The sequence below is a fragment of the Sorex fumeus genome, unplaced genomic scaffold (assembly GCF_029834395.1).
Source record: "Sorex fumeus unplaced genomic scaffold, SorFum_2.1 ptg000146l, whole genome shotgun sequence".
NCBI classification, from domain to species: Eukaryota; Metazoa; Chordata; class Mammalia; order Eulipotyphla; family Soricidae; genus Sorex; species Sorex fumeus.
The window spans coordinates 1,786,934-1,805,464 of record NW_026606203.1 but is presented as its reverse complement, the minus strand read 5'-3'; the positions used below and the strand labels follow the sequence as shown (position 1 = coordinate 1,805,464).

The following is an 18,531-nucleotide window of genomic DNA, read 5'->3' as shown; positions in this document are numbered from 1 at the left end:
AAGTCAGATAAAAATAGGTCAAAGTCATCAACATCACACCAGAATCCCTCAGGTACAGTGATGACAAGGTCGGCAAATCCCTCCACGACATTGAAGCTAAAGGTATCTTCAAATATAACATGCAACTTGCCAAGCAACTGGAAACAGAGATAAACAAAGGGAACTATCTTAAATTAAGCAGCTTCTGTACCTCAAAAGAAACAGTGACCAGAAACAAAGACTCCGCCATGCGGGCAAGATACTCGCAGAAGCCTACCAGGTTCTCTGAGAGTGAGAACTGGACAATCAGAGTTACTCTCTTCTAAATAAGATCCAGTCTCTGGATGTTGGCTATTGATGGCATTACATGGATCCAGGGGTAGATCGTGGTTTTAACACTTAATTACTAGAAGATGGAGGATCTGGAAGGAGGGGGCACAGTCTTGATCTGAGCAGCCATGGAGATCTCATCCCCCGGTCCCGCACATTTGGGTTCCTCTTCCAGTTCCTTCATGCATGAGGCTCCTTCAAGCTTGGGAAGAGTGGTCTTAAGCGTACCTATGGCTGGTTGTAGAGGTCTTCAGCTGCCGGGTCTATGCTCAGGGCGGTGAGGGAATCTCACCCCGCCATCTCCAAGGGGCCCCAGTGAGGAAAGCCAGGTGCGAGGTCAGGAGACTGTTGTTTTAGACATATTTGGAATTAATTTTAGATCGAAAAGTACGCATCATTGAAAATACTTATGTGCTTAGTAATAAATTACTACAAACTTGTTCAATCACGTCAGAGACCCCACTCTGCTCAGAGAACTAGATTTTAATTACAGATCCGTTTTGCCCATGTGTCATGACTGAGAATCTCTATCAGTAGATATGAAACTCACTATACACAAAGATGCACACAGGTTACTATGAGTCATCTATGTTGTTAATGTGAGTTGGCCATTAAACTTCACTGAGACCCTTTGTTCTGTCCTTTATAGGAGCCATATGAGTCTCACCTTCCGTTCAAGTTGAACTTGTAATAAGGTGGAATGAAATCATCAATATGCTTCTCAGCTCATCCTTCAGGACAAAAATCCTACATACATTCAAGGTGGTCAAAGTGCAGACAACACCATCCACCTTTTCCTGGAGAAGTACACGGGACTGAGGTGAAAACAGCAAAAGGCTCTAATTTAATGGTCTTAATTAAGGTTTCAGGGAACGACATTAAACAAACTCATATACCATCTTCCAAAAGAATTATTTTGTAAAACTGATGCCTAGGGTATGGTAAAAGATAATATGGTAAAAACCATATTTTTCTTTCTGGGACATTAAATTTCTAAATCTATTTATTCATGCTGCTTTGAAATACATTCCTTGATTAGGAATCATTGTCTGCCATAGGAGTGAGGAAGGACAACACTCAAAGTAATAAGAAGAGAAAAAATATGGAAAAATTAACTCCTACTGAGTTTAACACATATACTAAAATTGAAATGATAAAATGATGAGCATGGTCCTTGCACAGAGATGATATGCAAACTTGTAAAGCATTCCATATTTTTGTTGCAAGAAGAATGAACAGGTCTACTTTAAGCTAAGACAATCCCCACAAGTACAAAAATTCTACATAAAGAGAGCACAAATCCACACCACAACAATCTCTCTCAATGTCAATGGACTAAATGTGCCAATTCAGAGGCACAGAATGGGAAGATGAATTAGAAAACTGAAACCAACATTCATTCTGCTGCCTGCAAGAAACACGTCTGAACAATCAAAGCACCCATGGGCTAAAAGTAAAAGTCTGGGAAACAAGTTTTCAAGAAAATATCACCTCCACAAAGCTGGAGTGGCGATACTAGTATCAGACCACATGGACTTCAGGCTAAAGATGATCAGAGACAGTGAAGGTCATTTCTTAATGATCATGGGATATGTACATCAGAAAGAACTCACCCTCCTCAATGTATATGATCCTAATGACAGACCAGGAAAATACTTAAAAACAACTTCTAATTGACTTATAGAAAAACATTGATAGCAACACAATACTGAAGGAGATTTCAACACTTCTTTGACACTTCTCCATAGATCAAACAGACTGAAGCTCAGCAAGGAAATATTTTCTTTAAGGGGAGTAATGAACAACCATTGGCTTAGGGAAGAAATCAAAGAGGAAATAAAAAATTTCCAGAAACAAATGAGAATGAGGACACGAGCTACCATAACTTGTGGGACACAGCAAAAGCAGTGTTAAGAGGAAAGATTATAGATCTGCCAGAATTCATTAGGAAGAAAGAAAGGGCCTACATGAATAAATTAGAGGTCAAGATTTTGTAAAATGACCAACAAAAGTAGTCCAAAATAGGCTGGAGGAAGGAAATAATAAAACTTGTACCAGACATCAATGAGCTACAATCCCAAAATACAATCCAAAAGACCAATAAAAGCAAAAGCTGGTTCTTTGAGAAAATAAATAAGATCAATAAACCATGAGAAGCCTCTCAAAAAAACAAAGAGAAAGAATTCTAATAAATCAAATCAGAAATGCAAAGGGGGTTATCCTAATAGAAACTACAGAAATACATAGGATCATCAGAGATTATATTGAGATTCTTTGCAGCAGGAAATGAGAGAATTTTGAATAAATTGATAAATTATTGGATTCCAATTACCTCCCAAGGCTGAACCAAGAAGATTTGGAATACTTGAACCTATCACTAACAAGGAAATTGAAATGATGGTCAAAAGTATCCCTGCAAACAGAATCCATGGCCCAGATGGATTCAATAGTGAACTATTTCAAACCTTTAAAGAGGAACTGCTTCCAACATTTTTAAGATTTTCCAGGAATTGAAGAAACAGAAATACTCCCAAATAGTTTCTATGAGGCAAAGATCACCCTAATACTCAAATCGATAGAGACACCACAAAAAAAGAAAATTACAGACCTATTTCCTTGATGAATACAGATACAAAGATTTTCAAGAAAATACCAGCAAAGAGAATCCAGAAACTCAACAAAAGATCACACACTATGACCAAATATGTTTAGCTTGTGGATGCAAGGATGGCTTAACATTCTCTAGTCAATCAACAGAATACACCATCTCAATAAAATAAAGATAAAAGTCATATGATCATATCAATAGATGTAGATAAAGCATTTGATAAGATCCAGCACCCATTCATGATGAAAAACTCTCAACAAAATTGGATTTGAAAGTACTTTCCTCAATCTAGTCAAAGCAAATTACCACAAACCCACGGCAAGCATTATTCTCAAGGGGGAAAAACCAAAGACTTGGAGCAGAAATCAATGAACTAGAATCCCAGAATACAATCAGGCACAAAACAAGTTACCCACTCTCACACCTCCTATTCACCATAGTACATAAAGTACTTGCCATATGATTTCGGTAAAAAAAAAAAAAGATATCAAGGGCATCCAGATAAAAAAGGAAGAACTCAAGCTTTTACTATTTGGAGATGACATGATACTATACTTATAAAATCCCAAAGAATCTACAAAAAAGCTCCTGGGAACAATAGATTTGTTTAGTAAAGTAGCATATTACAAAATCAATATCTGGTACTCCATGGCTTTCCCATATATTAATAATGAAAGAGAAAAAAGAGATAGAGAAAAACAATCCCATTCACAATAATACCTCAGAAAATAGAGTATAATAGAATCAACTAAAAAGGTTAAGGAACTATACCAAAAAAAAAAAAAAACCTACAAAACACTACTTCACGAAATAAGAGAGTATATGAGGAAATGGAATCACATCCCATGCTCATGGATTGAGAGGTTTAACACTGTCAAAATGGCAATCCACCCCAAAGCTCTATAAAGATTTAATGCACTTTCTATAAGGATACCCATAACATTTTTCAAAGAAATAGATTAATCACTCTTAAACTCATACAAAACCATAAACTCCCATGAAGAGCTAAAGCAATCTTTGGTAAAAAGAAGAAGGGAACACCTTCCCCAACTTCAAACCCTACTACAAAGTTTTAGTAATCAAAATACCATGATATTCAGATAAAGACAGGTCTCAGATCAATGGAATATAGTCAAATATCCTGACGCTGGCCCTCAGATTATTATTACCTAATCTTTCTTAAAGGCTCAAGAAATATGAAGTTGAGCTAGGAAGTCTCTTCAGCAACTGGTGCTGGGAAAACTGGACAGCAATATGCAAAAAAAATGAACTCAGACCTCTTTATAGTGCCAGGCACAAAGTCAGATCAAATGTATTAAAGACCTCACTATCATACCTGAATTCTTAAGATATATGGAGAAAAATGTGGGAAGATCCCTTCATGACATTAAAGCTAAGGGAAACTTCTAGAATGAAACACCACTGACCAAGGAAGAGGAAGTGAAGATAAACAAATGAGACTAGATTAAACTAAGAAGTTTCTGCAACTCAGAAAAAATGGTGACCATGATCGAAAGACAGCCCACATAATGTGGAAAAATTATTTATGCAATACCCATACAATTAACCTCAAAATTCTGACTCCTGTATCATTAAGAACACTAAATAGTTCCTGTGAATTTTATTCTTCTTCACATATATTTACTCTAAAATATTTTAGATACACTTTTAAACCACAGGTAAAAAGGAAAAATTATAAGTTTTTTTAAAAATAAAAAATAACCCCTATACATAGCCAGGTGCGACCCAAAAAACAAAAAAGCAAGCAAGCAAGCAAGCAAGAAAAAATTTAAAAATTAAAAAATAATGCCGTTTGCAATGCTAAGGATCAATCCCAGATCATCATTCTTTGCGTTTTTGGGTCACACGTGGCGATGCACAGTGGTTACTCCTGGCTCTGCACTCAGGAATTACTCCTCACGGTGCTTGGGGGGACCATACAGGATGCTGGGAATCTAACCTGGGTATGCCGTGTGCAAGGCAAATGCCCTACCTGCTGTACTATAGCTCCAGCTCCCCCCCTCCCTGTGATTCATCATCTTGAGGGCCTCAGATTTTTACCTTCCATTTGGAAACTTCATCTTTACATTGACACAGTAAATTGAAACCACAGAACCATTGAACGGCATGTTATAATGGTAGCAGCCATGAGCAAACATTGATAACCCATTAGTTGGCATGAATGACTTCTGTCTCAGAGGCTTCACTTCTGAGGATACCGGTCACTATCTCCTTTCTGTTACATATCCCAGGATCAGAACCTACATCAGGCCATCAGTAGAAATTGTCCACCCGAAAGCTAGCCTTCCACTGGGATCAGAATCCTTGATCCATCTAACTTGAAATTTTTCATTCATGACTTGTTGACCTTGTTTCAGGTGGATGCATCCAGAGCATAAACTCAGCTTCCCGTTGTTTCCACAGGAAACCCAAATACCTAAGAATGTTATCATTTCTGACGCCACTCTTAAATATTTTTTTGGAATCCCACGGTAAGATACTATCATTCGTGTTATAATATTACTGTTATCTATAGTTCGGTCTCCCCAAAGAACTCTCTACCCTCCTCACTCCAAGTGCAGACTCCAGTGTATCATGATCCTGAACGTACTTATAATAGTTTCACTCAGGTTCTCCCCTAAAGTGTACAAATTAAGTTCATACCAATCCAAGTTCTTATTCCTAAACTACCAGAGTGGGCTTGTTCCTCAAGCTTGTGTTCTCCCTTGAAGAAATACCGTGCTTCCTTTCTCTATGTCTCTCTTTGCTTGTTTTGTTAAATGACTGTTCTCGCTTGAACATATATTCCATTCCACCCTACAACTGTTTCACAATTTTCTAAGAGTTTTTCAATAAAATATATTTTGTTTCACTAAACTAAAACTTTGAAAACACCAGAGCATTGTTAAAACCAGTATTTGTATCTTTTAAACCACAAATTTTGAAAATGAAAGGTGGTAAAGCAATGGAATACTACTCAGTTTTATGAAGTGAAATCTTCTTATTATTTGTATATAAAATGTATAACATGAGGAAATTATGTTTAGTGACAAAAACCAGGCAGAGAAAGATAGGCATCCTACAAGTTCATGCCTATGTGGCATATGGAGAAAACAAATTAAAAGAATAAAATGAGACAGACAAACGTCTAAAACATTATTTATATTCTATGATTTATAATTCAATTAACAATGGTTTCTCATACACATAATTCCAACAAGACACTCCTTATTCTCTCAAAGAACAAACCCTCCCTCTCCCCCAATCCCCCAGAATCCCTCCCTCCTAATCCCCTGACCCAATTGTGTGGATCAGTTCTCCCCTTACATTGCTCTTGAACATTTGTTGCTACCTTGCTGTGTGTCTTTTCATCCCACATATGAGAAAAATCTCTCTGTATCTGTTCCTTTCCTTAAGGCTAACTTTACATGCATGATATCCTCTAGTTTCATCCAATGTTGAAAATTACATAATTTTGATCTTTTCAAAGCAATAAAAACAAACTTTAGAACTATGAGACTATTTAGTTACCAGATCGAAAAGTATAATCAAAGTGGGAAAACTAAACAATGGTGAATGACAGAGTAGGCCTTTCAGTAGTGAGTGTAATGTGATACATGCAAGTAGATTCTGCATAATCCTAAAATTTATGAAATTCTATAATGTAATTCTATAAGGTAATTTTAAATAATCAAAAAAGTATTTAAATAATTTACATTTATCTATGATTATGACGAATCTTTTGTGTCAAACTATCAGAAATAAAAAGAATGTGAGATAGAGATATGGTGTATCACTATACTTTTAAACAAGAGAAGCGCTAAAAATTTCTGTGTCTTGATGAACTCTCATATAAATTGACTCCAAAATCAAATTAATATACTCAAGGAAAAATAAAAGTCAACCAATTTAATCTTTTGCCTTCACTCAGGTTCCCATCTGCTGATCTCTGGCAGACGAAACAATTTTTATTTTATTTTATTTTTTTAAAATTTTTATTAGTGAAACACCATGATGTACAGTTGTACATTTACAAATTTTTGTGCTTGGGTTTTGATTATACAATGATCAAATGCCCATTCTTCCGCCAGTGCCCATTTTCCACCACCATGTATTCCAGTATCCCTCCCACACCAATCCCCCCCCCCCCCATCCCACCCTGCCTCTGTGGCAGGGCATTCCCTTTTTTTTCTCTCTCTCTTTTTGGGTGTTGTGGTCTGCAAAAGAGGCCTTAAATTGCAATCATGTTCAGTCCATAGTCAGAATTTTTATTTTCAAAGTATTTCTTGGCAGAGGTTTGGCATTCTTTGCTAGCAACCAACTCATTTTCTTCTGCATTTTTTTTTCTAGAAATATATACTTATACTAAGACTGATTAGTTATGGCACCAAATTGACAAATGTCCCTGTTTTTACTTCAGTTCTATTTCCTAATTATCACAAATTATTAGCAGTGGATAGAAAATAACTAGCCCAAAATTCGTGGGGGAAATGGAAATGTTTATGCTTTCCATAGTTTGGAAAATCCCTGTCACTAGTATAGTGACATACATCTAAATTTGTAAACAAAATGATTAAGAAGAGGTAAACCATGACTGCCACTTCAAGGAAGAATGGGCCTTCAGCAAATATCCTTGGTTTCAGAAGGATGGCTCTGACTTGGATTGGGGGCAAACATGAGAGCTGTGAGCTACCTGCAGTTAACACATGCTCTGAGGCTATGTGGTGACACTGCTGAGAAATGTCGAGAGCCCTGATTAGGTAGGGTCATGGGGGAGAATGGAATGATGACAAGAAAACAGAGAAACAGGACAAGATCATAGATTCCTTTGAATAAAAGTTTTCATCTCTAATGTATTAATCTGTGAAAAAGAGAACCAACTTCTTATCATTCTTCCTGGCAATATATTATCCTTACATAATGCTTCAGGAAAAAAACGCTTCCCTTGTTAGTTATTATAGCCTGAATATCTGTGAGGTCTTTGAACTCTTTCTATATATACAGTGCTGATGACTGAAACCAATCTCACTATTCAAGTATCTAAACTGCAATGTTCAGACCATTTAGCTCTCTAAACTCTGATGGCTCCAAATCTTCTAAGATCAGCTTTCATCTCTTCCATGATATCCAGGCTTCTCTTCTGAACTGTCAACTCTCCCTTTCTTTCTCCCTCTCTCTACCAACTATGGTCTCCCTGCCAAAATTTGCCAAGACAAGCCTTCTTGAAATATAGACATAAGTTGACTTCTCCTTTTTTTTAAATTTAGGCAATTTTGATTTTCAAAGTCATTTATATTGGAGATTTGTCATACAATATTCCAATTCTAATCACACCACCAGTGTCTGCATCCCTCCACCAACAAATTACCCATTTTTCCCTGCATTCCCACCGATTTCCTTGACAAACACATTTTGAAGTTTTACTATTGTACTTTGGGTTGATACATACAGTAGTGTTGGCATTGGTGGTTAAGACATAAACCTCAACTTTTTCATGCTGGCCTTACTGGATCAATGCCCACTGACACCATGTAGGGGAAATATATGAGAACAAATCATTTAGCTCCAAATTTTTCTAATAATCTTTAAACAGTTCTGATCGAAAAGAAAATAGTGAGAACTGGAGGAGACAACCCCTTGTCAGCCTGCAAAGTCTTTTCATTTTTCCACATTACAAAAGAAGAAATCAGTGAAGGAGGTCTGTCATCACGCAACTTAGGTGACCCTGCTGAGATGTGTTCAACAGGGTGTTTTGTGCTCTTCTCTCCTTCCACCAGAAGTCCCAACCCTATGATTTTTGTCTCTTCAGTCCGCATAAAATGAAAAAGTTTTACCACACAGACATCCATGCAATGAGCCCAGCCAAGGTGATAAAAATGAATTTCAGCACATTCATAGGTTATTCAAGGTGGTAGAATCTAAATATCATATTTTTGTATTGAATATGCAGGAGACACATATTACAAACCTTTTCATGATTCAGTTTCAATCATAGGATATTTTAACACCTAACCTCCACTAGTATACATTTCCATTGCTAATGTCCCCAGTTTCTCTCCCACCACTCCCTCTCCCAACCCCAAACCCCACCTGACAGCCTGCTGTCTCTACACTATGGCAGGCACCTCTCTCTCTCTCTCTCTCTCTCTCTCTCTCTCTCTCTCTCTCTCTCTCTCTCTCACATACTTTGGGCATTATGGATTGTAATACAGAGAGGGAGAAGTTCTCACGTTTATTCCTTTACCTACTTTCAGGACTCAGTTCTCACCCAGAGTAATCACTTCCAACTATCATTGTCATAGCGGTCCCTTCTTCGGCTACATGCAAAAACATAGGCTCAGAACTCTGCCTAACACCATGTACAAAAGTAAGATCAAAATGGATTAAAGACCTCAACATCAGACCAGAAACCATAAGGTACATTGAAGATAAAGTTGGCAAAACCCTCCATGACATTGAAGCTAATGGTATCTTCAAAGATGCCACGCCACTGGCCGAGCAAGTGAAAACAGAGATAGATAAATGGGACTATCTTAAACTAAGAAGCTTCTGCACCTCCAAAGAAACAGTGACCAAAATACAAAGACAGTCTACAGAATGGGAAAGGATATTCACCGAATACACATCTGAGAAAGGGTTGATATCCAGGATATACAAAATACTGGTTAAACTCCACAAGAAGAAAACATAGCAGTCCCTTCTTTATTCCAAATGCTCGCCTTCAGCACTTGTGGCAAGCGTCCAACCATTGACCATTTCTCCTGGCCGGTGTTTCTGCTATCCTTGGGTATTAGTCTCACATTCTGGTTTTTTATATCCAAAAAATGGGGTAGTCCAATCAGTATACCCCTTTCCTTCTGACTGATTTCATTGAGCATGATATTCTTCCCTGTACATCCATTTGTAAGCCAATTTCATGATGTCAGTTTCCTGCCAAATGCGTAGTATTCAATTGTGTAGGTATACCATAGTTTCTTCTGGCTATTGTGAATGGTACTGCAGATGGTATTTCTGTTGTAAATATCTTGTTTAATGTAAATTACATAGGAAAATACTTCCCACGTTCCAAACATACAGAATCCACTCACTAACAGAGCTTTTTTTAATTTTTTAAAAAAATATAATTTATTATGATGCTTTCTAAAAAAGGGAAGCTATTAACAAAAATTCAGGGAAAACATATTCTATAAAAGCGAAAAAATATAACCTTAAGAAAGGACAACAGGTACGTGTTCTTGCTCCTCAAAAATCCATGTGTTTCTTGATATATTTTCAATATCTTTCGATAGCCTTAAAATTCTTCAACTTAATTTCTAAACACTATTTAAAGTTATATTAATTTAATAGGTGTAATCAGCTTTATAGAATATTTATTTGATTCTTTCATATTTTACATAAACAACGTTTGAATTAACCAGAGCACTGTAGCACTGTCCTCCCATTGTTCACTGATTTGCTCGACCAGGCACCAGAAACGTCCCTATGGTGAGACTTGTTGTTACTGTTCTTGGCATGTCGAATACTTCACAGGTAGCTTGCCAGGCTTTGCCATGAGGGAGGGTTACTCTCAGTAGCTTGCTGGGCTCTCTGAGAGGAGGAGAGCAATCGAACCCAGGTTGGCCATGTGTAAGGCAAACGTCTTACTCACTGTGCTATGGCTCCTGCCCATATATATATTTATACATATATATGTGTATTTACAGACACATACATATTGATATATTCCTCTTACACGGCTCTTAAGTTCCAACTCATATTTTTTCCTCCTCCAATTCTTTACTACTTCTCTCCCCATACTTGGGGCTCAACTAATTTTCCGAGTCCCCTCAGATGCATTTCTGAGGCCATGATAAAGGAATGCATAACACATACATGCAAGGAAGGCACAAAGCATATGTAGATAAATTTCATATGGACATATAATTGTGATGACAAGTTTACAAACTGTATTTGCTTCAAGTACAGAGTTCCTGATCTCTGGAACTGTGTATTCATACTCCATGCACCGTCAAATATCCAGCTACTGTCCACAACTAACTAACAACAATCCCCTACCCATTTCAGTCATTTACTTCCCCTCCTATAAGGACGATTTTGATGTCAGAGTGTAAAGGTTTTATTTTACTTTTGTTTTATTAGTCCATAAGCTCAGGTGGTGGATTACTCAAATGTCTTTATTTGAGCTCCTAAGTATGTCTAAAATATAATGTAATCAATGAGGAAAAACACTTTGTATGTGAGAGAAAGTAAGCCAATGTCTAAAATCACACAGCAAATGTCAAAGTCAAGCTAAAATGAGGCTTATAAAATTCTACTTGAATACTTACCTTCATTACTCCGTGCTGTTTTTACTTGACTGCTAAGTTTATGGATGATAAATCTAATGAAAAGCTTTGAAAAGTATTATTCCTTACCTGACATGGTCAGAGAAGAGGAAATACCGATGAAAGGTAGACGAGAAGAGGAGATGGTAGGAGAGTACGTCTGAACACTGAAGAGGCTTAAGACCACAAGTGTTCAGTACAAATGAGTGCTCACACGTGATTGGTCATTGGTCACTCGTCACTTGCCATGATGTTTCAAATTTGTTTACAAACTACTACATGGGACCCCCAAGATTCTACCAGTTGGAGGTTTGTTTGGTGGGAGAATGATGTCATAAAGTAGGCAGTTGAAAGTTAGAGCCTAGCCAATCAGGAGGTCAGAATCCCAAGAAGACCACCGGATTGGATAGAGAGCACGGTAGAATGAAGCAGGCTACGGAGATGGAATCCTACAAGACAGTTATAACAGGTTCATCTTCGTCAGACTCTTGTGTTAGAAAAATATTCTCATTATACTCAAGAGCTTACATATTTCATTAACAAATCAAAAAAATTACTAAATAATCGTTTATATTGCACTGTTAAAGAAACAACATTTGGTATTACTAGTATATTTTAGATAACTTTTACAGCACAGCAGGTAGGGCATTTGCCTTGCAGGAGGCCAACCCTGATTCTGATTCCTCTGCCCGGCAAACTACCCGTGTATCTCATCCACATAGCAAAAGCCTGGCAAGCTCCCCATGACCTATTCGATAGGCCAAAACCAGTGTCAACATGTCTCACAATTTGGTTTAAGATGTTACTGGTTCCCGCTCGAGCAAATGGATGAACCGCGGGAGGACAGTGCTACAGTGCTATGATTGAAAAAAATTGTGGTTTCTTTCAATATGACAACACTTACTAGGATAAGTTGTAGATGAATCGCGATGTGTTAAAACAAATAAAATGAGAAGAAATAGTAAATGCACAGGTATCTTATTTGTACAAAACTAACAGTTGTTCTCAATTTAAAACTGTAGAAAATAAAGAAAAACATATGCTCATTGGTGCAAAATTTTACAATCTGAAAGAAAAGGACAAAAACCAAATTAAGTGATCAAAAAACAAGCAACACCAACAAATAGTGGCAATTAATATGATAGGCCAAGGATGAAAGGTTTTAAAAAATTAGTGCTGTGAAATAAATCAGTATTTTTCTATTAAATTTGAATAGAAAAAATAAGCATAAAACATGATCATATAATGTCTATTGAAAGAAGTGTAAATGACTAGTAAACACAAGAGCAATTTTCTTTTTTTTGAATTTTTGTTTTGTTTTGTTTTGTTTTATTAGTGAAACACCATGAGGTACAGTTGTAGACTTACAAGTTGTTGCACTTGGTTTTGAATTATACAGTGATCGAGTACCCATTCCACCACCAGTGACCAATCTCCACTCCCACCAATCCAAGTATCCCTCCTACTCCCCATCCCCCATCTCACCTGCCTCTTTGGTAGGGCACTACCTTTTGTTCTATCTCTCCTTTTGGGTGCTATGGTCTGCAGAAGGGACATTGGGTGGCAATCCTGTTTGGTCCTTAGACAACTTTCAGCAGGCATCTCGCATCCTGGGCAGATCTTCCCAGCACCCTTTATTGGGTGCTCCCTTCTCTATCTGCGCTGCCTTTACCCCTAGACAGTGCAGCTGACCTCTAAGCCATGGAGTGAACAACCTGGTATTTATCATAGCTGTTCTTGTGTGTTAATTTCTTATTTTGTTCCTTTATGTTACCCAGATGAATGCAATCTTTCTATATCTGTTCCTCTCTTTCTGACTCATTCCCCATAGCATAATATTTTCCATGTAGTACCACACAAGAGCAATTTTCAAGCTCACTAGTAGACAAAGAGCACAAATTAAAAAGAGAAATTAAAATTTCCCCCCAAATAACAAATATTGAAAAATCAGGTGCTATCTTTCCCTAGCAAAGATGCTAGAAAATAGATCTTTTCAAGTTATTTTATTGAGAGTTAAATCTGTATAATATTTAGGCAATATATATCTTAAAGCAGTTTAATGTTCATTAAGTCACTGTCACTGTCACTGTCCTCCCGTTGTTCATCGAATTTCTGGAGAGGGTCCAGTTAGGTATCGAGTGTGAGACTTTGTTGTAAGTTAGCTTTTGTGTGTGTATATGGAAATTCAGGGATCAAACCCAAAACCTCCCAAATGTGAGGCAAATATTTTACCACCGAGCTATTTTTCCAACCACAGTTAATAATTTTGCTTTTGCTTCTATAGTGCGAAGAATAGAAACCAAAATTTCATACGTGAAAGCCAAGTTCTTTTGTCCTGAGCTACATATCGGGTCATAAGTAAGTTAGTTCTTAAGAATTGATATTAAGGAAACAATTAGAAAAGTAGACAAATAGATATAAATGTTCACATCAATGTCATCTTAGCTGGAAAACATTACAATTATAAAATCTCAATAAACATTTTATAGTAACAGAAATTGTCTATTTAAAAATCATACTTGTATATAGACTAATATAAATGCATAATTGAAAGACTCCAAAGAAATGTATGTCCATTTTAATTGTATGCTTATTGTGGTTCTATTTTCTTCTTAATATAGTTATCCCATTAGCAATACAAATTTGGACTGCTATATTATATTTTTCAATAATTATATTTCGAGAATTTTTGGACGTTGATATGTATGTGAAATAATTAAAGATGATCAATATATCCGAGAAATATTAAAAAAATCTAAGAAAAAGTATGCCATGCATGCATGTATAAAATATATGCAGATAATTGATTTGAATGGACCCCAGACTTAATATAGGGATTAAAGCACTTACCGTGCATACAGTCAACCCAAGTTAATGGTTGGCACTACCAGGAATAAACCGTGAGCACAGATTCTGAAGTCCCATTTACCACATACTATGGCCCAAATACCCCACAAAAATAGAAATATAAATTATCACTTAATAAAATCAAATACAGATGTATTATATAGTCTATTATAAAATCGATTAAAGTTTTGAAGTATACCAAAATTTACAGATGGACAGGCCACACATAGCACTAGTTGCAGACAATGGAATTAAATACAATTAGAAAACCATGTTCTTGGTTAATAGCAGACTATCTATTAAATTTGGGGGTTTTCAAACATTATAGAGGAGTTAGCATAGTTAAGCTCTATGTTACTCAAGAATCAGTTATGTGTTTTTCTTTTCTATTCTTCCCTTTATGTGGGGAGTGCAGTGCACCCAGATGTGCTCCGGGCTCCCTTCTGACTCTGTATCCAGAGATCACCCCTGGCAGGCTCAGGGTTCTGGGGATTGAATTCAGGTTAGCTGCATACAAGGTAAACACCCTCTACAGGCTGCACTAGCTCTTTGGCCTATATGTTTCTTTTAGAAAATTACATGTGAATAAAACATTTTAATAATTAAAAATCACTTCTAATAAAACATTTAATTAAAAAGTTTAATGCAGGCAAATACTGTTTTAATCATTAAAGTCAATTTAAAAATTAGAATACTATTTGGTAAAGCATAGAAACATAGCAAAAAATAGATGATATATATCTTTTTTGAAAGTTGGTAACTGGAACACATTGTCCTTTTCCTTTTCAAGGATAAGATGAATCCATAGCGTAGATTTGTTCACAAAAAATGCTATATTCTCTCCTGAATGCGTATTTAAAAATACTTGCCAAAGTGCCTATTTCTCAACATTTTGAGTACTATAGGCCTCTTTGCTATTGTTAGATCTTTCTCTTGTTTCATTTTTACTTTATGTTCCAATTTTTTTATTTTTAATTTTCAAATTTTTATTAGTGAGACACCATGAGGTACGGTTGTAGACATATGAATTTTTGTGCGTGGGTTTCATTTATACAATGATCAAATACCCATCCCTCCACCAGTGCCCATTTCCCACCACCAGGGATCCCAGTATGCCTCCCACCCCCCATCCCCTCATCCCACCCTGACTCTGTGGCAGGGCATTCCCCTTTGTTCTCTCTCTCCTTTTAGGTGTTGTGGTTTGCAAAAGAGGCATTGAGTGACAATCATGTTTGGTCTATAGTCTATGTTCAGCATGCTCTCCCATCCTGGGAGGATCCTCCCAACACCCTTTATTTGGTGCTCCATTCTCTATCTGAGATGCCTTTTCTGCTAGCGTGTGTGGTTGGTCTCCAAGCTACGAGGAAAAATTCCTGACACTAATCTCGGCCACTCTTGGGAGTTAGTCTCCTGTTTTGTTATTTTATGTTCTCCGGGTGAATGCAATCTTGTTCTTTCTGTCCCTCTCTTTCTGACTCATTTCGCTGAACATGATACAGTCCAGGTAGTACCACTCCTATGTAAATTTCATGCTCTTCCTGCCTGAAGACTTCTCTCTGGCTTCCTGAAAGAACAGGGAGGGGAGAGACAATGTGCTGTCCTAAGCAAACACAGGAGGGGAAGAATTATCTAAAAAACATACGAAAAGAGGCATTGAGTGGCAATCATGTAATTGTGATGACTAGTTAACAAACTGTATTCCCTTCAAATACAGACTTCCTCATCTCAGCAACTGTGTATTCATACTCCATGCACTTTCAAATATCCAGCTACTGTGCACAACCAACTAACAGCAGTCCCCTACCCATTTCAGTCATTTACTTCCCCTCTTGTAAGGACTATTCTGATGGCAGAGTGTAAAGGTTTGATTTTGCTTTTGTTTCATTACTCCATTCAGTTTTTTTCTTTATATTCCAGAAACAAATCAAATGTTTTTTTTTTTTTTTTTAAAAAAAAAAAATAAAGGACAGGAGGTGATATCAGGCAACAAATGAAATAGTTGATCTGGCTGAGAATCAGCAAGAGTCTTTCAGGTCAGTGTGAGGAAAGGAACATCCAGTTGTCCTTCCCAGCATATTTCCAAAGGGCGGGCTTGGAGCAGGGTACATGCTGGGAAGAAGCCCAGGACACTAGCAGTGTCTTGAACATCTTGGGGCCTATTTTCTTATTTGAAAATGTAATGGTATTGACCTCAATTGCAAACCACAACACCCCAAAGCAAAGAAAAACCAAAAGGGAATGCCCTGAGGTGGGGCGGATTTGGGGAGATGGGGGGTGGGAGGGTCACTGGGTTCCTTGGTGTTGGAGAATGGGCACTGGTGGAGGGATGGGTACTTGACACTTGTATAACTGAAACCCAAGCACAAAGGTTTGTAAGTCTACAACTGCACCTCATGGTGTTTCACTAATAAAAATAAATAAATAAAAACAAAAAAATTAAAAGTGCTATCAGCTGGTATAAGAAAAAAATATAATGTTGTTGACTACATTACATCAAGATCATTTTTAGCTATATGATGCTATGATTCATCTTTGATTCACTGATTGATACTTTGAAATGTCCCAGTTCATTCTCATTCAGAGAAGTCATTTATTTCTTCGAGTATTGATTTGTACAGGGAATTTCTCAGAAAATTCTTTATATAATGTATATTCAGGGACTCAATAATAATGTTCTTATTACCATTTTCAAAGAATACAAAAATACACTTTTAATAAGATTTTCTTGGTTCTCTATCTAAAAGATAAATGACAAGAAATAAGTTTAACTCAATATTTTCTAAAGCGCATTACATTAGTACTTGAAAAGAAATTTTAAAAGATTCTTGGAGATGGGAGGAGGAAAAGTCATGGATCCATAAGGATTAGTACAAGTCTTTGGGTGTGTGTGGGGTAGGGGAGTGTCTAGAAAAGTTGAGATCACACTCAGCTATGTGATCTAATCTCTATATATCTATTCTCTAAATTAGATACCAGCGATGTTTCCACACAGATGTATTCATATGAATATCATGTACACTAGTGAGATCCAGGGAAATAATTCTTAGGACTGACATTCTTGTAAATTTAAGTAGTAATCAGGTTTTTATGATTAAGTTGTTATGATTTCATAGGCAGTGTTTGTTTCCTTAACCTATGTGGAATGTCTTTAAAAGACCAAATATAGGAACATTCTTTCATTTTTAATTTAATATAGAAAATGCTGAAATTAAAGGTTAAATAGAGATGAATATCTTTTTCAATAATCTATTTGGGACACTGTCCTTTACTTGTTTTATTAGGAACTGAATGTGTTAACCTATGATCTCTAATTCCATGCCTAGACCTCCATTCTCTACTTGTACCAATGAAGACAAACTTCAATTTAGGCCCAGTTTTCAATAATCTCAACTAAATATTTGCTGGAGCGATAGCACAGTGGGTAGGGCGTCTGCCTTGCACGCAGCCAACATGGCCGACCCGAGTTCAAGTCCTCCACCCCTCTCGGAGAGCCCGGCAAGCTACCGAGAGTATTCGATATGCCAGACACATTAACTAAACATTAAAGTAAAAAATAAGTCTGCTCATATAATTCTGTTATCCAGCAGTTGTTTAAGATGCTTACACAAATGAACAGAATATTGAGAAAGAAAAATTCTGTTTGAAGAAGGCACAGAATACATGTTGTAATTGACCATATAAAAGAAAGAAAATTAAAGTAAATTTCTTGGTAATTTCTGGTAGTCTTGGAACCATGTTGACCATGGGGTAGTCAGCTAACTAAGTCTTCCTTAACTTGGATTTCCCTTGTTCACATCCCTGATATCACTCTTTTCCTCCTCAGATCCCATTTCCAGTAGATCATGTTACCCACAGATCTTGTTGTTTCAAGCTTTGTTTTCAGAGGAACCCAAATTTCAAGCCCTCCTTTTACACTTATTGTCTCTTTTCCCATCATTTCAGACTTTTCTCCCAACATTTTTTCCTCAGTGAATACAACATTCCTTCAAGAGAGTTGAAGCTTGTTAGTTTTAAGAGATTACTGGGATCAATTCCCTCCAGCCATACATTAAAGGTAGCAAAACACTTTTCACGTTTTCTGTTCACAGCCAGTCAACTACCCTTTTCTGGGAAAAATCTATTAACTGGTTTGTCTCAGGTCAATCAGAAACTGCGTTCATTTCCCCCCATTTTCAACAAAGTAGTTACTGGTACCAAGCAGAGTTAGTTAAATACGTGTTCCTGTTAACATATATTTTCACTTGGGATCCATGTGAACACCTTCCACCTGGCTTTTATTGAAGGTGGTCACCCAGATTGCTTTTGTGGTGGCATTCTGTTTCTCACTATTCCTCTCCACAGCTAAGTGATGTGAAAATACCATCTTTAGTAAATGGTATGATTGAAAGCTCCAGAACGAATGCCAGCCCTTTCAGCTCTCTCGGTCTTATATGTAACCTGTTC

General features: G+C 36.9%; 1 pseudogene; it reads left to right on the top strand.

The window, feature by feature from the left end:
- Positions 1 to 1,432: 1,432 nt before the first annotated feature.
- On the top strand, positions 1,433 to 1,528 carry LOC130016130 (uncharacterized; annotated as a pseudogene).
- Positions 1,529 to 18,531: the final 17,003 nt, after the last annotated feature.